This window comes from Pseudorca crassidens, chromosome 4 (assembly GCF_039906515.1).
Source record: "Pseudorca crassidens isolate mPseCra1 chromosome 4, mPseCra1.hap1, whole genome shotgun sequence".
NCBI classification, from domain to species: Eukaryota; Metazoa; Chordata; class Mammalia; order Artiodactyla; family Delphinidae; genus Pseudorca; species Pseudorca crassidens.
The window spans coordinates 66,532,186-66,559,145 of NC_090299.1; the positions used below are offsets into that span (position 1 = coordinate 66,532,186).

The following is a 26,960-nucleotide window of genomic DNA, read 5'->3' on the forward strand; positions in this document are numbered from 1 at the left end:
AACCGTGGACAGTAAGTGAATAAAAGCTGCTTAAAGCCACCAGAGAATGTTTTTAAAAATGGGGGAAAAATGTAATTTACAATTTAAACCAGTGAAAGATTCACATTGGACATTTTCATTTGGAAAAAAAGAAAAAATCACCTGTTAATCACGTTTAATGACATTTTTAGAGGTTGACAATAATGGACGAGGAAATGTCCATTTTTATTTCTTAAATTTGAGGAATCTATCGAGTCATGTACTGCAGAGAGAAAATGTATTACCTTGTGGCTTTCTTTAATAGTGTAAACTACCATTTACCTTATGCCTTCTCTCTGACCCAGTTGGAATTATCACAATGGCTGCACATATATTCAAAAAGACATGGAACTCAATGGAGAAGAATTAATCTTCCTACAGTAGAACACTTTAAAAAAGATGAGTGGAAAAAGCCAGCACAGAGGGGAAAGACAAGTGTCTCAAACACACAAACATGGAGCAGATCCAGCACTTTGCAGGGGCCATAGCCAGACTTTGTAACAGGAGAGGAAGTCATCTGGAAAATGGCATTTCTCACACACCAGCTGTAAGTCAATCTCCTGGGTAAGAGTATCAAATTAAACTACCTTTGCAAGTCTCTCATTTCTATGAATGTAATAAGATTCCAGCAACAGAATCATTCTTTTGTTCAGTGGTTTCCCACCTGCGGCTCACATCCTGCTAAAGTCATCTTCTTCTCAAAAGTCTTGCCCATCAAGTTTCATATGCTTAGTCCCAAATGTCTCTTTTGTGGAAGAATTAGATTAATATTATCAGAAGTCACCCTGATGTGCAGCCATAAGAAATAAAATTGAGTCGTGATCATTAAAATGTAGGTCATTTAACAGCTGGGAAGGACAGTGTGAGAGCTCTTGAGGAAGTTAAGAAATGGGAGGAAAGAAAGAACTAAATAAAAATACAAAAATGGCAAAAAAGCAATGAAGATTTTCAGAAAATAAGGGAGTAAAAAGTAACTGTGTTACACACAAGACAACAGCAAGGTAAGAAAAAAGAATTGTACTGGTTGGGAAAGTGTGGATTACAGTTCTGACTTCACTTATTATTCCTGCAATTTTGAACAAGACACTTAATTTTTACTTTTTAAAAATAGGTTTATTAAAACATCATTTATGGGCTTCCCTGGTGGTTGAGAGTCCGCCTGCCGACGCAGGGGACACGGGTTCGTGCCCTGGTCTGGGAAGATCCCACATGCCGTGGAGCGGCTGGGCCCATGAGCCATGGCCGCTGAGCCTGCGCGTCCGGAGCCTGTGCTCCCCAACGGGAGAGGGCACAACAGTGAGAGGCCCGCGTACCGCAAAAACAAACAAACAAACAAACAAAAAACCACATCATTTACATTTTATACCATTCACTCATTTAAAGTATACAATTCAATGCTTTATAGTATATTCACAGAATTATACAGTTGTCACAATCTAACTTGAGAACATTTCATTATCCCCAAAGAAACCTAATACCCATTAGCAGTCACTGTTTATTCACTCTGCCCCCAAACCTGGCAACCACTAAGCTACTTTCTGTCTCTATAGATTTGCCTATTCTGGACATTTCATATAAATTTCACTTAATGTAATGTTTTCAAGGTTCATCCCTGGAACGGCATGTATCAGTACTTCATTCCTTTTTATTGCCAAATAATATTCCATTATGTGGATATACCACATTTTATTCATCCATTTAGCAGTTGGTAAATATTTGAGCTTTTCTCTCTTTTTAGCTATTATGGATAATGCTGCTATTAGCATTTGTATAAAAGCTTTTGTAAACCACTTAATCTTTCTATGACCTCATCTGTAAAGCAAAACTAAGAGTTTATGCTTTATGTTTCCACATTTGAAGAAATCTCCATTTTAGGTTTCTAATTGATTTATGACATAGGTATTGAAGAATAGAACATAGATACAACATAGATGCAGCTGATATTCCTAGTAAAACAATTAGCAGTAGCATATACTACTTCCCCCTTTCAGTTGATAAATAGATGAGAGTTCTTCAAATATTTGTTAATTAACAGACCATTTAATTTTCTTTTGTATTCATTTAGCCATCCATCCACTTATTCATCAGATATTTATCAAATGCTTATGAGTGCCCATAATGTTCTATTTCCACAAGATACATAGTGGTGGATAAGAGAGAACTTACACGTAAGGAATTTATATTCTGGTAGAGAAGAGAGGACATGTATGCACATCCATAAAATATGTGGTGAAAATGAAAATGACATTTATTGAGACTCAGATACAGCCTCAGTGGGTTCAGAGTACAATTCTTTGCCTACCATGATATTTCAACAAATTCTTTGTTGTTGAAATGAAACTCTTTGTTGAAATTATCTAGGAAAGACTTACGTATATATAGAAAATGGAAAGCGTTCAAGGAGGAGGTACTTACTGTTGAAAGATACTGTTGTTGTATATGTTACAACAGTGTATAATAATTGCCAAAGAGATCTGGAAGTGGTGTTAGAAGCACGTTACAGAAGCTCAAAACTTGTGCCTTATGCAGCCGTGTGACTATACTTTGGCACAAAACAAATCAGCCTATATTGCTGTCCAGTTTGTTTGAATATACCCCGCATTTCAACATCTTTTTGAAATAACCGTTGGCCTTTCCTTTTACATCATTCTGGATTTCTGATAAAAAGCCTTATAAAGGATGTAACATCTAAAATTGTAACATAATAAAGGAAATTCATTTTGTTAACTCATTAGGTATCATAATCCAGTCAGTATTTACGAATACTCCCAGTAGTCAGTGTCATGAAATGTTGCTGGTTACCATATTTCCTCTTCTCAGAACTCATGACAACATTTGATACACTGAGAAAGTTTTGCTAATTTGGTTAATGTATGAAAAAATTATATAAGTATGAATACAAAGTTTATTGATTTCACATCGACCTGAAATAATCTTGGACATCATAGCTTACAAATGGATTCATTCCAATCATAACCATTTGCCATCTGTTTCCTTTCCTGAGAAGCAATAAAAGAATGTATTAATTTGTAATCAGAATGTGATGAGACACTACATCCATGAATATTAGAATCTATCAAGAGGTTCCTTTTGGTATAGTACCAGTTAATCAGTCATTGCTTTATGTCCCAGGAGAGTGAGCTATAGGACCTACGTAAAGGCTCCTTTGCCCTCTGGCATCAGGTTGGATTTCGCCAATGGAAGTCACCAGAGATTGGAGAGCAGGAAAATGATGAGGGATATTCTTTCCTTTATTATCTTCCTCAGGCTGAGGGATTGCCACTGGATGTGTTCCTCTATCAAAGTCCACAGTTGGCGTCTACAGCTTTAGGTCTCAAAGGGTCATGGTAACCATTTGCTCCGTTATCAGACCTGGTGGAGCTACTGTTGCTGATCCCAGGGTCCCTTCACCATTTTTGGTTTCTCTTTCTTGACTCTGTCCATAATTTCATAAATGGATTGTTCATTAACTCACTTCACTCACTTTTTTTTTTTTGAGTGTTTCTGATACTTGCCAAGACCTTGAAGATAAACTTCCTTTCTATTTCCTTAGCAACTACTCTCTCTTGAGAAAAATTGTTCAGAACTTGTAAATAACGCCAAAAGGTGAACAGAATGTCCTTTTATTATCATATGGGGTCATTGTTTTACAGGTCCACGTAAGGATTATCTAAGGAAATGTACTCTGTTCAGCTCACAATTTATTATGACTTAGTGAAGTTACATGCATAGTTAAGTTATGCATTTTGCCCTATAGTGATGTAAATAAGGTCTGTCCACTTTTTCTCTTATGTAAAAAGATAACTCCAAAGGCTTCAGTTTTTTGCTTTCCAGGATATTAATCATTTTGCACTTACTGAGCAATCTTATCCTTACATTTCCATATTAAATTACTTATAAATAAATCAGCTATTCAAATCACTTTGAGCTGGTCTTACTATCTTGAGTTACCTCTTTGTTTAGTGAGTTGAAGGCCATCTTTGATACATGTTCATTTTATATCTGCATGAGGGTCCTGATTTTATCTTTTTGAAAATTCTACTTTAGCATCTCTTTGGACTATCTCTCCTGTCTTATCCCCACATCTTCAATCTGCCCTTATCTGTTGGTTCTTTCCTATGTTCATTTAAAGCATATTCAAATCTCTCCTTTCATTAAAAAACAAAACAAACCCTGGAAGTTTCCTCTGTTTGCATTTATACTTTACACTTCTTGAAACAGTTGCCTATGTACACACACATTTGTCATTTCTTCAATTCACTTCGACTTCTCTTTCTATTGACATGATTTCTTCCTCCGATTCTAATGAAACTGCTCATATCAATGTAAATAAAGACCTCCTTATTCAATCGAATAAACACTTTAAGTTCTGAAGTTATTCGAGTTCACCATAGCACTTGACAATGATGTCTCTTTTCTTGAAATATTCTTTTAGCCCCATGGTATCCTGCATTCTTGATTTTCTTCTTTCTAGTCGTAATTCTAAGTCTTTTGACTGTCTTTGAGTGGTTGTGCTTCAAGGGTTCTCAGCTGAACCTTTTTTCTTCTTGTTCTTCATATACTCCGACATGATCTTGTTCTCTTTCATGACTTCAATTACCATTTAGTTCCATGGCACAAGCCTAGCTTTATCTCCAAAGCACCAGATCTGCCTATCCAACTTCTGTTGAACATCTCAGATGTCCCAGTACATCTCAGACTCCTTATAGTATCAAAAGAACAAAATGCTTTCACTGTCTCATTTGCTGCATGCTCTATGCTCTCTACATTAGGGAAGAGTGCCACCGTGACATGGTTGCTCAAGGCAGAAACAGACAATTTTCTTAAATTCTTCTTCCTCACCTCTTGTATACAACTAAACTCTAAATTGAGACAATTCTACCTTTTAAACATTTCTCAAGTCTATTCTTATCTGTATCCTAACTCCTACTTTTTGGGTCAGGCTGCAATCATTCAACTGCCTCCAAATTAGCCTTCCTGCCTCTATATTTGCCTGTTCCATGCCATTTATATAAAATGCAAATCGAATCTCTCTCACTTTGAACCCTCAAATAGCTCCTGTTTTCTTTGGATAAGTCCAATGTCTGTATCGTGGTATATAAAACCCTTCATCCTCTGACCCTGACTTCTGCTGCAGCCTCATTTCTTGTATTTCGTTCACCAACTCTTTGCTCTAGTCATAGTAGGTGGGGATAAAAGCCAAGCGGAGCCCAAGCATTGAACTACATCGAAATAGGCTTGCTCTGTGTTCTCTGCAGAATAAATAAAAATTTGCAAATTTTGGTCGATGATTTATTTGTGCTTATATAATAATAGTTTTGTGGGAGAGAGAGTCCTTTGTAGGCTACTTGGCTGTCCTTTATGTCTTGCTGAGTGTGCTAAGATTGTAAGGCCCTAACTGCTGTTTACTGAGGCCATTTTTCAGGGCTGTTTATGCAGTTGGTAATCTTGAGAGATGAGGTGATATCTCCTTCTACACCCACACAAAGAGTAAGCTAGTTCACTCCTTTCTATAAATGTGATGGATTCCCCAATCTCAATGTTTCTCAGCTGGGATGCACATACTCTGCATGTATAGCATCCATCTGGCCCCCTCCCCATCTCCTTGTGAGATCTGGGGGCAAGAAGAACCATTGTAAATATACTGATGCTCCAGCTGTTTGCGGTGCCATGAGTGACAAAACCCTTTTTCTCTGACTCAGGAGTTTTATCTCTTCTACCAGCATCCAGGAAAGAACAACAGACTAATTTATTAGCTTGTAAATCAAATCAAATCTTAGACCTGACCATTTTATGTTTTAAAGTAGTTCTTTTACTTCCAAGTAATTTTAAGAAATGTTGATAAAAATGCTGCTTTTTTTCTGAATAAGAAAATAAAATAGTGAATGGTCCAGGTCAATATTGGCATCTGGCAACAGTACTTGAAGGCAGTTTTAGATGGGATTCTCAATAGTGATAGGTCAGCATTTGGTGTCAACTTCTATATGATCATGGGACCTAAGACAATGTTAGGAATGTGAAGTCATGTTATTCTCAGGGGCATCTGAAGGATATTAAGTGATTCATTATTTGTTTTCTTTTAAAAATGTTAGCACTTAAAAAAAAAGCACAACATGACAGTTGTGAGTTAAGTTTTCTTTGGGGTCAAATGAGGACTATAGCCCAGAGACAGCCATTCAGATAGCTCCGAGGAACTGCTCCGAAGAGGTGGGGGGAAGGTCAGTATGTACGTGATTTTAGTGAAGGTGGATACATGCGGTCAGGCACACATTTTGGCAAAAGGTTGCTGCTAGTCATGAGGAGCCAGATGTCTCCATTAATGATTTTAGTGCTTTTCTAGGTATGAGAAGATGCAAGAAATTGGGCTCATAAAATCTTCTCCTGAAAATATCTGACGGCCTGTTCTGCCAGTTTTTCCCAGAGCACGGAGAGCCTCATTCCTGATCTTCCCCTTGAACTCCTTTCAGGGTATGTTGAAGGTCAGCGACTACAGTGGCTAGTGACTTCATGCTTGTAGAACCAGATGGCGAGTGACAATTTTTAGTTGGAAGCACTTCTAACATATTAGCACAATCACAGGAACGTGGATCATCAAATCCTGGTTAGAGTACTTGAACGAATGGATGGACACTGACCTGAATGAGGAAGTCCAAAATCAAACTCATTCTTTCATTAATTTATTCTGAGGACAACAAGCACTTACTAATTTCCAGGTACTATTCTGGAAAGTATGGATATAGAAATAAGTGACAAGACCCTTGAATCCTTATAGAGATTACAGCTAATGGGAGAGACTGACATGCAGACATTTCTAATATAACGTAATAAGAATTTTGTTAATAATAATCATATAGCCATAGTAAAGTGCCAGTGTGCGTGCTGCACGTGCCCCAAACACAAAATACCTTTATCCCACCATCCAGAAAAGAGCACTACTGTTAGCACTACTGTTAATAGCTTGGTAAATTTGGTAGATATCCTTATAGTCTAATATTTTACACCCCTGAGAATACATGAATACTATATATATATACTCTCTATATATAATTATTAAAATACATGATAAATGCTATTAAAACACATACTGTGCTATGAATTTATGAAACTATCTCCCAGAAACCTTTATCTATGAGAGTTTATATATATAACTATATATACTAATATATATACTAGTTTATATATACTTTATATCCATATATACTTATTTATATTGCTTATAAACTAGTATACTCATTTACGTATATAAATCATCATATAAGTTTATATAGTTTAGTGTATATAAACTAATATTATATATTTTTGTATACAGTAATATATTAGAATATACAGTGGAGAAAAGACAGCCTCTTCAATAAGTGGTGCTGGGAAAACTGGACAGCTACATGTAAAAGAATGAAATTAGAACACTCCCTAACACCATACACAAAAATAAACTCTAAATGGATTAGAGACCTAAATGTAAGACCAGACACTATAAAACTCTTAGAAGAAAACATAGGCAGAACACTCTATGACATAAAGCAAGATCCTTTTTGACCCACCTCCTAGAGAAATGGAAATAAAAACAAAAATAAACAAATGGGACCTAATGAAACGTCAAAGCTTTTGCACAGCAAAGGAAACCATAAACAAGACCAAAAGACAACCCTCAGAATTTGAGAAACTATTTGCAAGTGAAGCAACTGACAAAGGATTAATCTCCAAAATTTACAAGCAGCTCATGCAGCTCAATAACAAAAAAACAAACAAACCAATCCAAATATGGGCAGAAGACCTAAATAGACATTTCTCCAAAGAAGATATACAGAGTGCCAACCAGCACGTGAAAGAATGCTCAACATCATTAATCATTAGAGAAATGCAAATCAAAACTACAATGAGATATCATCTCATACTGGTCAGAATGGCCATCATTAAAAAATCTAGAAACAATAAATGCTGGAGAGGGTGTGGAGAAAAGGGAACACTCTTGCATTGTTGGTGGGAATATAAATTGATACAGCCACTATGGAGAACAGTATGGAGGTTCCTTAAAAAACTACAAATAGAACTACCATATGACCCAGCAATCCCACTACTGGGCATATACCCTGAGAAAACCATAATTCAAAAAGAGTCATGCGGGGCTTCCCTGGTGGCGCAGTGGTTGAGCATCTGCCTGCTGATGCAGGGGACACGGGTTCGTGCCCCGGTCCGGGAAGATCCCACATGCCGCACAGCGGCTGAGCCCGTGAGCCATGGCTGCTGAGCCTGCGCGTCCGGAGCCTGTGCTCCGCAATGGGAGAGGCCACAACAGTGAGAGGCCCGCGTACTGCAAAAAAAAAAAAAAGAGTCATGTACCAAAATGTTCATTGCAGCTCTATGTACAATAGCCAGGACATGGAAGCAACCTAAGTGTCCATCAACAGATGAAGATGAATGGATAAGGAAGATGTGGCACATACATACAATGGAATATTACTCAGCCATAAAAAGAACCTATATTGAGTTATTTGTAGTGAGGTGGATGGACCTAGAGTCTGTCATACAGAGTGAAGTAAGTCAGAAAGAGAAAAACAAATACCGTATGCTAACACATATATATGGAATCTAAGGAAAAAAAAAAAAGCCATGAAGTACTTAGGGGTAAGACAGGAATAAAGACACAGACCTACTAGAGCATGGGCTTGAGGATATGGGGAGGGGGAAGGGTAAGCTGTGACAAAGTGAGAGAGTGGCATGGACATATATACACCACCAAACATAAAATAGATAGCTAGTGGGAAGCAGCCACATAGCACAGGGAGATCGGCTAGGTGGTTTGTGACCACCTAGAGGGGTGGGATAGGGAGGGTGGGAGGGAGACGCAAGAGGGAAGAGATATGGGAACATATGTATATGTATAACTGATTCACTTTGTTATAAAGCAGAAACTAACACATCATTGTAAAGCAATTATAATCCAATAAAGATGTTAAAAAAAGACTATACTAATCATCATAATGTATTAGTATATATATACTTACATATTTATATATACAAATATATATACTAATCATATGTATACTAGTTTATATATATGATAATATATATAGTTTATATATATAAACTATATATATATGTGTGTGTGTATATATATATGCTAATCATCAGGGATACTAAATTTGAATTATATTTATTGTCCAGAGAGCCTGGAAAGAGTGCATAATTTGCCTAACAAACCTGTGTTTTCCTGAGTCTTCATAAGAGAAAATGAGGATATTCATCTTCAGTTGTATTCACTGAGTATACACAGGGGCAAATATTTCTGTTGCGAGACTTAGATGACAGATTAAATTTAGGAAGAGTCAAGTTTGCTTGCAGCAAACAGCTTAGTATTTTACATTTTAAACTGTAAGGACCTGGCAGAATTGGAAATTTTTCATGTGTTGTGCTTGCATTTTGGAATTTCAAGGGCCTGCCCTGCATTCGATTATGATATCCACCTCATGTAAATTAGAATGTATCTTTGAATGAATTGAGTACAGTAGCAAGACTAAATATATTTGCCCATGAACAAAATTTCTTGTATAGGAAAATCTTTCTTCTGCTTGCTGCCAGACCACTGGAATATGACTGCCAAGGGAAAAATAGCTGTTGTCCTCTTCATTAAAGTGTGACCCCAGGCAAAGTAAATTGATCTCTTGAAAATGTGACTGTGGTGAACATGGTGGTTTACCACGCCATCCCCATACACAAGCCCTTCTCCCTAGGGAACGTGGTACTGGCCTATGAGATGTAAGCACAAGCGGGCTGAGCGAGGTGTCCCAGATGCCATGGCTTCTCTGATAAGGAGGGAGAGGCACGCAGGAAGGCCCCTTTGGTCTTGTTCTTTATTATTTTTCTCCAGTCGCACTCTTCTTTCCTTGATATCAGGCCTGCTGGTTCAGGAGCTATCTAGAGACCTGGAGGCCACAATGGTGAGAGGAAGGTCTTTTATTGTGGCCAGGGCACTGGAACAAAGAGAAAAAAGTTCCTGAATCCTCAGTAACGTCATTGAGCAGTCAGTGAACACCAGATACTGCCTTGCCCTGAACTTCTTGTTCTGTGAGGAAAAAAAGAAACTTTTTTTTTTTTGCAGTACGCGGGCCTCTCACTGTTGTGGCCTCTCCCGCCGCGGAGCACAGGCTCCGGACGCGCAGGCTCAGCGGCCATGGCTCACGGGCCCAGCCGCTCCGCGGCATGTGGGATCTTCCTGAACCGGGGCACGAAGCCGTGTCCCCTGAATCGGCAGGCAGATGCTCAACCACTGCGCCACCAGGGAAGCTCTAAGCTACTCTTAATCGTGGTTTCTTTACTTGCAGCTAAACTTATTTATAACTGATAGAGTAGGAAATACGTATTTCTCTCCCTAAATGAATATTAAATTTTTATTGCCGTCTTTAAATTATGGGAAACTTACAGCTCATAGCTTATTGTCCTTTGACTCTTTAGGAAAATTCAAAATTTGACATTACTGTTTAATCCTATTGGGGGAACACCATAGCCCAACTTTAACAGCCTATAGCAGTAATTGTTTAAAAAGCTTTTAATAGGGAACACTTCTCTCTTTCAATTCTTGCTGCTTTCGATCTATGTTTCTATCTTTCTTTTTCCTCCGTTTTCCCTCTCCCTCCACCTTCTTGATCTCTGTTGCTTTCATCTATATTTCCACCTATATCCCTTTCATTGTATTCCTAACCTAGATAAAGATTATACTTATATTGACTGAATATATTTTTTCTGTTTCCTATTGTAATTAAAAATGGATGAGTAAAATATTTTAATTTATAGATTTATAATGCTGCCTTATTCCAAAAAGGATTTGTATTGCCATGGTTTGTAAGTTTCTTTAAAAAAAAAAAACAGCTACTTTCCTAATACCTTAGGTTGCCTCTGTGAACTTTAATTGTTTTTGAGCTAATTATTCTTGAAAGAAAAATAGTCATCCCTTTTCTGAGAATGATGACTAAGATCATTATAATTTACTTTCATAAATTAGAAGAAAAAACAGAAACGGATAAAACCCTGTATTTCTTCAAATGTAGAGGAAACTTACTTGGACCTTGTGATTCCAAGGATCCAGTGCCATCTTTAACTTGTTTGTCATTAGTTCATTCATTCAACAGATGTTTATTGAGAGACTGCCCTGTGCAAAGAACTATTGTCTCCTCTATTGCCCCCGCCCCCGCAAAGGGATAAGTGGGTAATTAAGATATAATTAACTTTTATCATCAGAATCACCAGTCCTAGAAATAAAACATATTTATCTCATGCCTGCTGAGATAAAATATATTTATTTCATGTTCTCTCCAGAACCAAAGAGAGAATGAAGAGAGAGTGCCAAAGGGTTGGAGGCATAGTTTTCTTCCCAGGTCTTAGAGGTGTTGGTGTCATTTTGCTCAGTGACTTATTGAAAATATAAAATCCTTATGATTAGTTAAGGTTATCTTAGCCAGTTTCCTTGTTTTTGCAATGCAAACCCCTAGGAAACCTGGAAAAACTGTGAGAAAGCTCTGAGTTATTTAGGGTCATGGAAAACTCTGTTTGGAAGAAGTACGTGGTAGCACACAAGAAAACAGAGGGCACAGTCTCTGAGGTCTTAATAAAAGAGGTGATGAGGAAGTGTGTCTGTGGTCAAGATTTCCTCTCTGCAGGAGGCCTCCACTCTCCCACTTTGCATAATCCCCTTATTCAAGGCTTCTCAAGCAGCATTAACGAAGACAACATATTGAATGTTTGGGTTCCTAAGATCATTTTTTTATTTTATATACCATTGGTCAGGTAGTTTTAGGGTTTAATATTAAGTTCTCTGTTTCAAAATTTAAAAGATACGGAGAGACCCTAGGCAGAGTTCAAAGGAATGAATCAAAGAGAAATATAGGACTTGTGAATAAAGATTTAAGAAGAAAGGCTCTACAAAGGAAACATCATTTATTATTGGCAGTGAAAAAGAGATGAAAATTTATTTCATCAAAATGAAAGAATGGCTGCTTTTCATGGGTGCTGAACATAGAATAATTACAAATATACTTTAATAACGGAGAAGCTTAATATTAAAAGAATGGATTACGAAGAAAAGGCTTACCACTTCTTGGCAATTTTATGCCTTTTGGTATGAAGCCAAAATAATTGGCCAAATTGATTTTAATTGTTAAAAAAAAAAGGTAATTCAGTGTTAATTGATATACCCTGGTGAAATTTATCAAGGGACAGGGAGAGAAAAAACATCTAACCTACAAAATAAAATTGCACATACATGAACAGTGTACAGTCTTATGTAAAAAATTTACATTGTAATGGACAATTTCACACAGAAAATTACTTAGCAATACTGAATCAAGTAGAAACAAAAGAAAATCTTAGTAGACCTGTAACCTTTAAAGAAACTAGATCAGTGTTTAAAAATCTTTCCCTCTTCTATATAAAAAGCCAAAATGAAAACCCAAACAGAACAAACAACAGATCTAGATCAATTAAAAGGCAAGTTATGACACATCATCAAGAAACAATTAATTCCAAAACCATATAATCCTTCCAGAAAATAGAACAAAATAAAACAGGTGACATCTTACAAATAACTTAATGAGGCTAAATTATCATGATGCCAAAATCAAATAAGGATTTTATTGATAATGGATGATTAAAAGTCATTCTTCCTTGTGAAAATAGATGCAAAATTCCTGAACAAAATATTAGCAAACCAAATCTCACAATGTGTTGAAAAAGTACATCATGAACGAATTGGCTTTTCCAAAGAATTCAAGGAAGGTTAATGTTTAAAAATACATTGCAAAGCATGATACAACCATTCATTTAGATTATTACTATTTTTTTTATTGAAGTATAATTGAATTACAGTCTTGTGTTAGTTTCAGGTGTACAGCACAGTGATTCGTGGGGTTTTTTTGAAGATTATAGTCTATTTTAGATTATTACAAAATATTGGGTAATAATTCCCTGTGCTATAGGGAATTGTTGCTTCTCTATTTTAAGTATAGTAGTTTTTATCTGTTAATCCTGTACTCTAATTTGTCTCTCCCCCTTCCCTTTCACCTTTGGTAACCATAAGTTTGTTTTCTGTCTGTGAGTCTTTTTCTGTTCTGTATATAGGTTCATTTGTATTATTTTTTAGATTCCACATATAAGTGGTAGCATATAGTATTTGTCTTTGTCTGATTTATTTCACTAATCATAATATTCTCTAGGTCCATCCATGTTGCTACAGATGGCAGTATTTAATTCTTTTTTTGGCTGAGTAATATTCCATTGTAGATATAAGCCACATCTTCTTTATCCAATCGTCTGTTGATGGGCACTTGGGTTGCTTCCTTGTCTTGGCTATTGTAAATAGTGCTGCTATGAATGTTGGGGGTGCATGTATCTTTTCAAATTAATATTTTCTTTTTTTTTTCCAGGTATATATACAGGAGTGGAATTGCTGGATCATATGTTAGTTCTATTTTTAGTTTTCTAAGGAACCTTCATACTGTTTTTGCATAGTGTCTGCACCAATTTACATTCCCACCAACAGTGTACAAGGGTTCCCTTTTCTCCACATCCTCTCCAGCATTTATTATTTGTACACTTTATGATGATAGCCATTCTGACCTGTGTGAGGTGATATCTCATTGTGGTTTTGATTCACATTTCTCCAATAATTAGCAATGCTGAGCATCTTTTCATGTTCCAGTTGGCCATCTGTATGTCTTCTTTGGAAAAATGTCTATTTAGGTCTCCTGCCCATTTTTTAATTGGGTTGTCTGTTTTTTAAATATTGAGTTGTATGAGCTATTTGTATATTTTGGATATTAACCACTTGTCAGTTGCATCATTTGCAAATATTTTCTCCCATTCCATAGGTTGTCTTTTTATTTTGTTGATGGTTTCCTTTGCTGTGCAAAAGCTTTTAAATTTGATTAGGTCTCATTTGTTTATTTTTGCTTTTACTTCTTTTGCTTTGGGAGACTGATCTAAGATAATATTGCTATGATTTATGTCAAAGAATGGTTTGCCTATGTTCTCTTCTAGGAGCTTTATGGTGTCATGTCTTACATCTAGGTCTTTAAACCATTTTGAGTTTATTTTTGTATATGGTGTAAGGGGATGTTCTAATTTCATTGTTTTATATGTAGCTGTCCAGCTTTCCCAACACCACTTATTGAAGAGACTGTCTTTTCTCCATTATATATTCTTGCCTCTTTTATCATAGATTAATTGACTGTAAATGCATGGGTTTATTTCTGGGCTCTCTGTCCTATTCCATTGATTCCATTGATCATGCCAATATCATGCTGTTTTGATTACTGTAGCTTTGTAGTATAGTCTGAAGTCTGGAAGGGTTATACTTCCAGCTTTTTTTTTCCCCCCCCCCTCAGGATTGTTTTGGCAATTCTGGGTCTTTTATGGTTCCATATAAATTTTAGAGTTATTTGTTCTAGTTCTGTGAAAAATGTCATGGGCATGTTGATAGGGATTGCATTAAATCTGTAGATTACTTTGAGTAGTATGGCCATTTTAACAATATTAATTCTCTCAGTCCAAGGACATGGGATATCTTTCCATTTCTTTGAATCATCTTCAATTTCCTTATCAATGTTTTATAGTTTTCAGCATATAGATCTTTCACCTCCTTGGTTAAGTTTATTCCTAGGTATATTTTTTATATGATTTTAAATGGGATTTTTTTTTTACTGTCTCTGATATTTCATTATTAGTGTGTAGAAATGCAATGGATTTCTATATCTTAATCTTGTATCCTCCTACCTTGCTGAAATCATTTATTAATTCTAATAGTTTTTGTGTGGAGACTTAGGGTTCTCTATATAGAGTATCATGTCATCTTCAAGTAGTGATGGTTTTACCTCTTCTCTTCCAATTTGGATACTTTTATTTCTTTTTCTTATCTGATTGCTGTGGCTAGGATTTCTAATACTGTGTTATATAGAAGTGATGAGAGTGGACGTCCTTGTCTTGCTCCTGAATTTAGTGGGAAGGCTTTCAGCTTTTCACCATTGGGTATTATGTTGGCTGTGGGTTCGTCATAAATGGCCTTTATTATGTTGAGATATGTTCCCTCTGATGAGACTTTTTATTCTGAATGGATGTTGAATTTTGTCAAATGCTTTTTCTGCATCTACTGAGATGATTATATGGTTTTTATCTTTCCTTGTGTTGATGTGTTGTATCACACTGATTGATTTGTGTATGTTAAATCATCCTTATGACCCTGGAATGAATCCAACTTGATCATGGTGTATGATCCTCTTTATATATTGTTGGATTTGGTTTGCTAATATTTTGTTGAGGATTTTTGCCTATATAGACAATTATTATCAAAATTATTACCTTCCTGTTAATTTGAGAGCCCAGAGAGGGCAAAATTGTGTCTATTTTGTGCACTGTTTAATTCCCAGTTCCAGGTATAAGGGCTTTTGGTGGGCACTCAGTGAAATTTTTTTTCCTATTAAATTACATGTGGTTGGATAATAAAAATTTAGTTTCAGAGGTATTTATAGAAATCAAAACGTGTTAGATGTCTTAATTCAAAGTAGAAAAGAATATTCGTTAATATTTTGAAAGGTAGAGGTAACGTCCTAAGGAATTCTTTTCAGTTCTTTTGGAGTCAGGATGGCCAAAAATATGTATCCAGTCCTCCACTCCTGGCTAATATTGGACTCTGAGCCACAGATTCTTTCTCAGAATCCTCAACACGGTCCTGGAGTTACTCAGTATCAGATAATTGGAATTGGTGCATGCAACACAACCTATTTGGTATTTCTGTTTTGTCTCAGGAAAAAAAAAAATCACATTTTGTACTCTATCAAAATATTTAATTATGTATTGACTGATGATACTAGCATAGAAACAACCTTAGGAAAGCCTACCTTTTAATATAGATTCAGTCTCTTCACTTTGCTTTCCTATTGTACTTACTATATGACCTTAAGGCAATGGTTTGGGACAAATTATTTATCATTTCAGATTCAGCAAAAATTACTTTGGGTTTTTAAACTGTAAAAATCTGAATGATTTGGTGAAAACTTGGATTCTAATTGCAGCTTTGTTTTGGCAAAGCTAAACCTAGATTATAAATATTAATGTGTCTAGATGATATATCTCAAGTTATTGTCCAAAACTTTTAAATAAATTCCAGCTAGAAAAAGAAACACATTTCTCAATTACTTTTTTTTTTACATTTTTTTAATTGGAGTAAAATTGCTTTACAATGTTGTGTTAATTTCTGCTGTACAATGAAGTGAATCAGCTATAGGTATACCTATATCCCCTCCCTCTTTGACCTCCCTCCCACCTTCCCCCATCCCACCCATCTAGATACAATGGAATATTCTCAATTACTTTTGAAAAGCCATATGTTAAGTGGCCAGAGAGGTTCAAGGTAGTTCTAATAAATCACATAATAGAGGCAGTCTTAAATTGTAGAGAATTATCTTGCATAATTAATTTGAGGTTCAGAGGCAAGGTAATCAGTATCATTTTCTCTAACAATCAGACATCTTTAATTGAGTATTGCTCCTCTATCCTTAGGGGACCTTTTTCCAATTTGAGCATGAAGTTGAAAGTGTCAGTTACAATCAGTCTTGCACCAGAGGGTACCATTTGCCCACATAAGTATCATCAAAGAGATTTGAAGATGCTTTTTCTGTGAGGGCTTAGATATTGAACTTCCATGATGAATTATGTCTTTCAGCATGCACCAGAATCTCAGTTTCTCTCCAAGTGAAAACTGAAATTTTTTCCAATTTTAATTTGCCTTATTGTTTACAGATATAATGCTTTTCTTATTTTAATTAAAATAGTGAACAACCAAAGATTTTCATTTTTTGTCTCGTGTATGGATGGATAAAGTATATATCTTGGCATTTGTTAAGTAGTTGATTTAAAATTTTTGTCTCATATTAAAAGTAATTACAACTTACTAAAGACAATGACAGCTTTAGAAATACACTGCTCTATAAAAATTAGAAAAGTTATGTAACTTCCTGGAAATAATTAGGAATATTGGGCTGAAATGGGTTTTGAGTACATAAAATCATAGCAGAATAAAAATATTGAAAATCACTCAAAATGTTAGCACTGTCTTTTAGACAGTTTTTATTGACAGAGTTTAAAAAATCAAGTGATTATATAAATTTTAATAAAAATGGTAAAGATTATTTAGTTCATCACATTATAAAAGTAAGGAGGTTTAGTTACAGTTTTGTGAGGAGTTAAAATTTCAAGTAGGGATATCATAGAGAAATGGTAAAAATCAACTAAAAATATCAATGCTTCTAGGAGGAGCTAATTCTATGCCTTGGGGAAGAGAGTTTTCAAGATTAGGCTAGAAATGTTTGTTTCCAGCAGGCAAGTGTGCTTTGAAATGTTCTGATGTGGTGTTGACAGGACTCAGAAGCTAGCTTAAAAAGAGTTCCCACTGGGCTTCCTTGGTGGCGCAGTGGTTGAGAGTCCGCCTGCTGATGCAGGGGGCACGGGTTCGTGCCCCAGTCCAGGAGGGTCCCACATGACGCGGAGCGGCTGGGCCTGTGAGCCATGGCCGCTGAGCCTGCGCGTCCGGAGCCTGTGCTCTGCAACGGGAGAGGCTACAGCAGTGAGAGGACCGCGTACCGCAAAAAAAAAAAACGGTTCCCACTGGCTAATTTGTGACAATTTGAGCATTAAAAAAAGGTAATAAAAATCACAGTTGATTAAAACAGCAGAGCCTAGAAGAAGCCATTATTCATAATTATGCTTAAAAGAAAATGGAACTTTATTTTCTCTTCATATAAATGGTTCTACATTCAGGTTAATTTTTTAAATTTGTTCAGGTTAATTTTTGAGAGGAAAATTTCCTCATAATAATATATACATAATATATATATATAATATATAACATAATAATAATAAAATATTGATGTATGTTTGTAGATATTATTTTTAAGGTAAGGTCATATCCATACACAAATAATAATATGACCAGCACCATTGTTATTGGTATTTTGTGGAATCTGCTTTGTTCATCCTTCTTGTATGCTTTTCTGACATCCCTTTATGGCTAATTTGTCCTCTTCTAGAAGTATATTTTAAGTGCTTTTATTTAGAATCTATTAATAGAAGAAACAGTTTGTTTTCATCTAATGATTTACATGTTTTGCCCGCATTATTGGATGATAATTTTGTTGGACGTACATTTCTAGATTGATTTTCGAATGTATTTTTTGAATACATTTTCTCAGAATTTTCTGTCTTGTATTGTAACTGCTGATTTGTTTTCAATCAAATTGTCATACTTTAAAGATACTCTTTCATCTATGGATGCTTTTTCTCTCTATTTTTGTTAGTTTTTTGAGAAGAGTGGCTTTGTGTTTTTTTGTTTACTCTGATATCATCAAAGCCCAGAATAATGTCTCACAGTAGTTGTTCAATAAATACTTCTTAAATGAATATTGTAAAGGTTTTCACCATTTTAATATGACTTTGTCATAGAGTTCTTATATGAGTCTAAAGAGCTTAGTATGGCACTGAGCACATAATAACTACTCAATAAATGATAGCTTCTGTGTTTATTGAGAGAAAGGGATTGTTAATCTCTGTAATAGGAGGAGAAGGAGCTATCTGTAAGTATATGTATCATAAGCTTACATTCTAGAAAGTAGGCAAAACAAAAGAACAACACACACGCACACATACACACACCGTATCTTCTCATCATACTTCCAAGTTTAAATACAAACATTGATTTTTGTTTCTTATTCTTTTCCCTTTGGCAGCCACAAAAAAAGTTTGAAGTAGTAAAATTTACAACAAAAACGTACAAAAAAAGTTACCTCTCCAGTTCTATTTAATGGTGCTACAAATGTAAAACCAGAATTGCTTGCTTAAGAATAGAATATCGTCTTTGCAAACTGAAGAGAAATGTATTCTGTAGAAAGGCCGTTTTGATGAAAGTTTGTTCATGCAGTAAAAAATATTAGACCAACTTTTGAAATAAATTGTAAATGAAAATATTAAAAGTAGCAACTCAGGGTAAAGGTGATATTCTTGGGCCACGTCGTTATTGATATTTCTTCTTTCAGTGTTTTCATAGAAGGCTCCTGTTCCATTATACCAAGACATCTAAACTTCTCCCTAAAGATCTTCAAAGAAGTGAATAGACATTTCTCTAATGGTGTTCCAGATCCATCAGATAATTCCATTTGAGATTTCTGAGGAGATTCTATGCCAGTATTTTTCATTCTTCTAATTTTTTAGGATATGGCTTTTTAAAACTTCTAATTAGAATTCATTACATTAGCATGTCATTTATAATATTTATATGATTCCAAACAGTCACATATTCAATAAAAATGAGTCATCAAATTATGTGATCAATTTGTCTTTATTTACTTTGCTAAAACTTAAATTTATAAAACCTGCATGCTGATAGCATCTTACATTTGATGAAATTCAGTGTTCTGTGGTTTCCACTTGTGCACATTCAACAAGATTGGTCTTTATTTACTTTGCTAAAACTTAAATTTATAAAACCTGCATGCTGATAGCATCTTAACATTTGATGAAATTCAGTGTTCTGTGTTTTCCACTTGTGCACATTCAACAAGATTGGGTCCTATTACTAGAAGGACCCTATTGTGTTTTATGTGATGATCCTGCAGCTTGGAACTTCACAGTAAGTGAGGTATTGATTTGAGCTCAGAAAGAACACTAGTTCCTCAAAGTGCTAAAAAAAAGTACCTGCTAAATGAAAGAATCTTTCAACCCTGGAGTGGGGAGAATGATTTTTAATAAATGTGAGTGGTTTTTGCATGTTGCAGGGAATTTTGAAAATATCATTTATCCTAAATATACAATCCAATGTGATTTATTTGTTTTGCGTGTGGAAATGTCACCTGCCATATCAGTAAACAAAGGATATTGCAGTCATCAAGCCATCAGCCACTGTAGCCGCCCACAACTGTGCACCTTGAGGGGATTCAGGATGGAGAAAAACAGGATACTTGCCTTTGATATCAAGGCCAGATATATCATATCAAAGGATTGATTTCAGTGAGGCCAGACTCTTGCATCTTCCTATATATAGAAAAGCACTAAATTCATTAACTTGAGATGTCTGGTTTTCTTTAGCAGTAATCTTCTGATGTTCCGACTACCTGGTTTTTTTTGCAAAAACTCCTATATATATCCTGGCTCCTCTCATACTTCTTAGGAGCAGTCCCTCAGAGCAAGCTGAGAGGCTGTCTTCCAGGCTTATGTCCTCAGCAAGTCCACCGAATAAAACATGATTCTCAACTTTCGGGTTGTGCATTTTTTTCAGTCGACATGCCTTTTTTCTCTTTCATGGAAAACTGGCCATATGTTGGGGTGAGTGGTAACAGGTCCAGACACATGCAGGAACCCATTGCTCTGGTTCCCTCCACTCCTCTCACACGCAGCACATGCCCATTCCTGCAAGCCCTTCTTCAGAAAATTGTGAATCTAAGGGTCCACGTCAATTTGTTGTGTCTCTTTTTCATCTAGTACCAACAGAAAAGTGTTGAGAGAGTGGAAGAAAGTTCCTTTCCCAAGGAGCTCAGTGAATATATTCCTTTGCAATTAGAGAGGAAATTAAACTGTGGCTGAACCTTTTTTCCTTTTTTCTTTCCAAAAGCTTTCTGCCGTTTGATGTCCAGGATGATTGCTTAGACTACTCAAGGGGCCACTGGAGTAATAGGCTTGCTCACTTAGCAGAGCCTGGATATTTCTTAAATTTGAAACAAAGCTGAGAAAGATAAATTTTGTCTTTGTAGTCTGTGTTTACAGTTTGTACTTGGTGAGACTTGTCTGTAATACATTGCATCTAAGCAGTGGGGTAGTTGCTTCTATACCAATTGAAAGAAGAATGTTTAAGTCTGCCAGATGCTGTTTTCATGAAATTGTTATGATACTTCTGTTTATACAAAGTTAGGTGAAAATGATCTCATAGGTTCCTATCAGCTCTACAGTTCAGTTTCTCAAATGACTCAATGATTCCCCTTAAATCCATGGCACTTATAATTTCTGAATTATCACATAAGAAATAATTTTCACATTTGCTTTTAGAAGTCAGAAGTTACCATATGAACTAATGGGTGGATCATAGATTAATACAGCTGCAGGTTGGATAAGAGAAGCACTGTACATTTTAATACTTAATGTGACTTTTTAAGAGACAGTATAATTTATTGGTTTAGTACATGGGCTTTGGATTTTGGGCTGTCCTGGGTTGAGATCCTGGCTTGGTATATCAGTTAGCTAAGTTTTTTTTTGATTGCAAAGAAACAAACGTTGGTCAGCTTAGGCAAAAAAGGAAATTTACTGGCAAACAAAGATTGGAGAACCACATCTTGAAATAGGAGGAAATCAATGGTTTCGAGTGGAGCAAGGAAACAAGAACTAAAGGAAATTTCTCAAGACAGGAACAGTCAGATGAGAATGCTGCTTCTAAATGAATGGGACCTCACCATTTTTTAAAGCCTTGCACCAATTCTTCAAGGGTAGAAGTCCCAGGAAAGAGTGTTTGGCTAAACTTTTTTCCCCCTTGCAGTTCCAGTCTAGTGGAAAAGGATCTGGGCCTTCAACTTTTATAATGGAAATCAACTGTTTTACTACTTATTAAGACAATTGCTTATGAGCTATGATGCTATTACATTATTATTTTGTAGTTTCTACAGTTCTTTCACATACATTTGCTTCCTTAAATTCTCACAATATGCTGTTAGGTAACTAGTAGATTTCATTATCCTTGTTTTATGGATGAGAACCCTGAACTTAGGGACACTGACTAAAGCCTAAAGCCTGATGTTCTTCCAAACCGTGTGTGTTTCGTTCTACAGAACGCAGCCCGTTACCACACTGTCATCGGTTTGGGACGAAAGACGAGTGAACAACACTGAGACAGAATGTTCTTTCTGAGAAATAGTCGGATCTCGATGAAATTCGGAGCAGACTCCTTAGCAAGAGGATTGTTTGTTCGCTGCTTGGCTACAGGTTGGTTGGGCTACTGTGTGTTTCCTAGAAGTCGATGTTCTGAGAGTGAAACCCTGATACACACTCACAGGATGGGATCCACGTTGCAGTTCAACCCTGTGATCTTGTGATTTCATTGCAAAGATACCCAAGCCTGTAAAGCTGAGTTTTGAAAGTTTAGCTTTGATACTGTTAACCTGTTAAAATGTGACAGTACAGAAAAGCAACGTGTCACACACCACAGAATTTTCCAAAGCAGTTCTCAGCTGCGTGTGGGGGGCAAAGCTGCATTTGTCTTCCTTTCAGGTTGACACCTGGACACCTACACTTAAGAGTGGGCTAGTCTGTTTGATAACAGGCTCAGTTTTTGTCTCTGCAAGGTGACATCTCTGCTGGGATAAATACTTACCTAGTCTAGGAGGCTGTTTTTGGAAACCATGAAGAAGCTAGCATTGTCTGGGGTCCATCTTCCTTTACTGCTCTCTGCAACAAGAAAGCAGAAGTATGTTGGTAGTAAACAAAGTCAGCATTCTCCCACTTCACTAAGAAAACTAGCAAGAAAGGGATCAGAAAAGGGAGAACATATTTAATTTCTTTTGGGACCTCCCGACTGGGTCCTCATTTCTTTTATGTTACTTTCTTAAAGCACTTGACATGAGATTCTGAGAACAGCCCATGTTGCATGTGTTCTGCTAAAACCTCAAGGCTGCCTGGTGTTCAGCATCCTTTTCAGTACTCACCCTTTGCTGCTTCTTATTTGAGTTCTTACAGTTACGGTCTGTACCTCCTATGAGACTGTGAACTCCGTGAGAATTAGAGACTATTTCTCATCCATTTTTTGGCATCCTTTAGTGCCTCTCAAAGCGCAATCTGTGGACCAGCAGAATTGGCATCACCTGGGAGCTTGTTAGACTCTCCTATTTTGCTCCTGACTTACTGAGTCGGAACCTTTGTTTTAACAAGATCCCAGGTGCTTCCCATGCACATTAAAAATTGAGCAATGCTGCTCTGTAGCACTTTTCATACAATATATGTTAAATAATAATAAAGATAATGAAGCATAATAAAGCATGTGAGGCAGGTAATTATATATCACTGATAGAACGCCCTCCACTGCCATTTTTTTTCTTTCCACCTCTTTAACATTCTCGAGTCACCCCAGAATCCTAGAAGCAATGGAAACTTGATCCTTCTGAATACAGATGAAGTTGGTAGTTTCAGAATCTACTTGCCCAACTCAAAAAAAAAAAAAAAAAAAGAATTAAAATAAGTGATCATGCAGTGAGGAGGGATGAAGGAAGAGAGGCAGTGCACAGCAAGCTTAGTTCTTTTGTGCTTCACTCAAAGACTGCTTGCTGCCTACACATGGTTGTCACCGTGAGCTCCAAGGAGCAGTAGGGATCCTAAGGCTCTGTCTCAGTTTCCCTCATCCCTCCATCCATCCTCAGCTACCTCACTCACTTTTATCTGTTTCATTTATCGATTTTTATGCTCATGCTTTATTTGGAGGAAAAAAAAATCACAACTTAAAATGTGCACCAAAAAATAAGCACAAAATGATCCCCACCCCAACTCAAAGAGCCAAGTTAAAAACCACTTTGCTAAGCCATGCATTATAATATTGTATCATCAAGAAGTGGGTTAATAGTTACTAATGTGCTCCATGCTCAGTATACTAATTGGCATTTAAAAATTTTTAATTAAAAGGGTAAGGAGGGAATTTAACCAAAGTTCACCAGTGATTATTTGCCTTCCCTGCTCTTCAAGTTTCTTATGTTGGAAGCTGGCTATTTTGTTTACCCACAGGGTTCATTCTGGGGGTAATTATGATTGCATAAGCTCAAAGCGCTGTTCCAAAAAGTTATTGATATTTTAGTTGAGTTGGGCTCTGTTCAGTATTTGTTGACTGCATGCTGTATGGCAAGGACTGAGGTAGTAGCTGGGTCTATAAAGGGGAGAATGACACAGTCCTGTGCTCTTGAGAAACTTGTAGGCTGGACAGGTATGTAAATAGATCATTTCGAAAGACTAATTTAAGTGTTACGATACTGGGATGCTCAGGGTATGCGGGTCTCAGGGGAGAGGAGCATTATGTGATTGGAGAAGAGACACTTCTGGGACTGTGTTTTGCATGAGGGGTGGAGGCAGGTGAAGAAATAATTGCTGGAAACACATTCCAGGTAGAAGTCACAGTGAAACTAAAAATGCTGATGTATGAAACAGCATATTCTATTTTGGGAACTTTGCCAAGTGCAAATTACAGTGCAGGAGAGGCAGACAATGAGGCTAGAGAGATAAGCTAGTCTCTGGAAAGAATCTGCCAAACTTGACATGCTTGAATTTGTCTGTAAATAAGTGATGTCATGAATTCTACATTAGGAAAACAATCACTCCCACCGCCACCGCCACTGGTTCAAAAGAAAAATGCACTCATTTTCCACCTTACTGTGAAAATATGCTCTTTTTTCCTTAGGGTACGCTGATCTTCCTCAGTAGGAGAATGGCTTATGAAATTACGTCTCTTCCCAGTGTCCTGAGGGAAACAGGCATGAACAGTGGGAAAGAACTGTAGTCCAATAAGATAGTATCTAAGTCAGCACTGCATTTATTGAGGGCATTAAAAAGAACACTCAACATTTTGCGTGACTTTGATATACACTGTATATACAGCTGTAGTGGTATAGAGCGGTGAGCTGACCTATGGAAAAGGGAACAAAGTCTTTGTTTTTGCAGAAACCACCGCTGATGCATTGCAGTGTCTAGAAATTTACAGTCGTGGATATCAGAAAGAGGCATATTATTATTAATAACTTTATTGAATACACTGTAAGAGGAAGGAAGAAACTACTTTTGTATCCCCCATATACTCTCTATTTTCTTCTTGGTAAAGGAAATGATTTATGGTAAGAATTAAACTCCATGAGGGTTAACGTATGCTTTTTGTTGTTGTTGAATTCATAACATTTAAACATATTGTAGGCACTTAAGAACTATTTACTGAATAAATGGATGCATGAGTTAATTCATTAATCTGAAAGGGGATAGACTGAGTGTTTCTGAGCAATGTCTTATTAGCTACATACTACCACTGATAAAAAATAATGAAAACTACAGGGAATAATATCCCTAGGAACATGGAGATGAGTGACATATTCTAAAGGTGGGAACTCCTGTTGGTCAGAGGATTCCGTTAGGCAGTGAGGGGGTAGGTGGTGGGTGATGGGGGTAGATACAATTTGAATAAAAAAGAAAATGTGGAAATGTTATCTGGGATTCTAAGAAATTTTCAGTGATATTTTAAAAACATAAAATAAATTAATACTTGCTTATTGATAAAATTCTAGCAAACAAAGACATAGTTATAAACCTAGTGTTGCCCTAGTGTGGTGCAAGAACAGACCAGTAAATCAGTAGAACCAAATAGAGGGCTCAGATTGGACCCATGTATACATGGGACCCCAGGTGGATTTATTGTGAAGCAAACAAAGCTTAGGCTTCAGGGCTCCTTACTTGCTTTGGGAGGGGCCCTCCCAAGATACTCACACTGTTGTATGTTTTAGTGAAATTTGCAAGACTAAGTTATTTTTATTGCAATTAGTGAGGACCACTAGCTCTTGCCACTCTGACTGCCCCTTCATTACACTTCCCTTTTGTGTCATATTCGAGCGTCCATGGACAGTTTGAATCCAGTTGAGAGGAAATGAGTTGGGAATGTGCCATTTTAACTACAATTTGCAAGATGCATAAGGGGTATGAATACACAATTTAGAGAAGAGGAAATTCCAAAAGGTAACAAGTATGGTCAAGGTAACAGTGTATGTCAAAATACTCCTCATAGCTGGTAATTAGAGGATCCCAAACAAAATGCGTCATCTCTGTTGTAATTATTACCCCCAGTCAGTTGGATAATGGCATATGTTGGCAGGAATGTGGGGATATAGGGATCTTCATGCCCTGGTGGGAGTATAGTCTGAGTGTATTTACTTTGGAGGTGGCGGTATTTAATAAACTAAGTATATTTGTTCCACATGGCCCAAGAGTAATGCGCTGGATTAAATATCCTAATGAGGTTCTCATATCTAAAAATATTGACTGCAGCATTATTTCTGCCACTAAGGAAGTGAGACAAGCTGGCTGTCCATCATTAGGAGAGGGGATAAACCAAATGGAATAGTATGCAGCAGTTAGAAGCAATGGATTAGGTGTTCACGTAGCAATGTGGATGGATCCTAAGACACAGGACTAAAAGAAACCAGTAAGAAACAGAATTTTGATGTAAATATGCAACACAAATAAATATTGAATACAAACGTATATACGTTTGTACATGCTTACAAAACAATACACATACTTCGAAAATGCATCAAAATAAGAGATAAACTGTAAACACCAGTAAAGGATTAATAAACAGGTCTAAAACTTGGTTCCTCTCTCCTTGCCTGAGGTAGCTCTGACCTTACCCAGACCCCTTTGTTAGCAAATTGATGGAATTTACTAATTGGAAGGTAACTGAAAATCTTCCAGGAGGTGCCATGTTCTGATTTCTTACCTAAGGAATTTTTATAGCAGGATGTACCTCGTCTGTCTGGATTATTTATTATAAACTAGTCTTCAGTTCATGGCTTTATGAGCCATAGCTGGGCTGGATAATGGAAGTTAATCACATAGACCTTCTTACTACATAACCAGAAAGTATAAAGATTGAGAGAAGCACAGAAGTAAAGGGCTTCCTTGTGCCATTTTGTATTGCCCATTGTGCTTCTTGCTCTGAACCCAAAATGCATCCTAATGTGAAAAAGGGATTTATGATGCGGCTCCTTTGTGTAAACTTGACTAAACATTAGTAAAGCTTGGTGCTTGGTAAGACATGGGTTTTGTGAGCCTGATTGATGATTGAGCTCATTGTGTTAGTATAAGCACATTATAAGAGTTGCCTGGGAGCACAGGTAGAGTACTAAGAG

At 36.5% G+C, this 26,960-nt stretch overlaps 1 protein-coding gene across 12 annotated transcripts in view; it reads left to right on the forward strand.

Annotated features, from left to right (window-relative positions):
* Positions 1 to 26,960, forward strand: part of GRXCR1 (glutaredoxin and cysteine rich domain containing 1) — a 304,414-nt gene that overhangs the window by 70,507 nt on the left and 206,947 nt on the right. For 4 of the 12 annotated variants that reach the window (XR_010942977.1, XR_010942967.1, XR_010942966.1 and 1 more), the window contains one exon: positions 21,867 to 22,020. The exons of 3 other annotated variants lie outside the window; for them this stretch is intronic. The gene's annotated coding sequence lies outside the window, so the exon portion shown is untranslated. Of the gene's footprint in view, positions 1 to 323; positions 566 to 6,485; positions 7,826 to 19,091; positions 19,375 to 19,916; positions 20,301 to 21,866; positions 22,021 to 26,960 lie in introns of those variants that run through there. 5 more of the 12 variants (XR_010942979.1, XR_010942969.1, XR_010942970.1 and 2 more) reach the window with 4 other exon arrangements.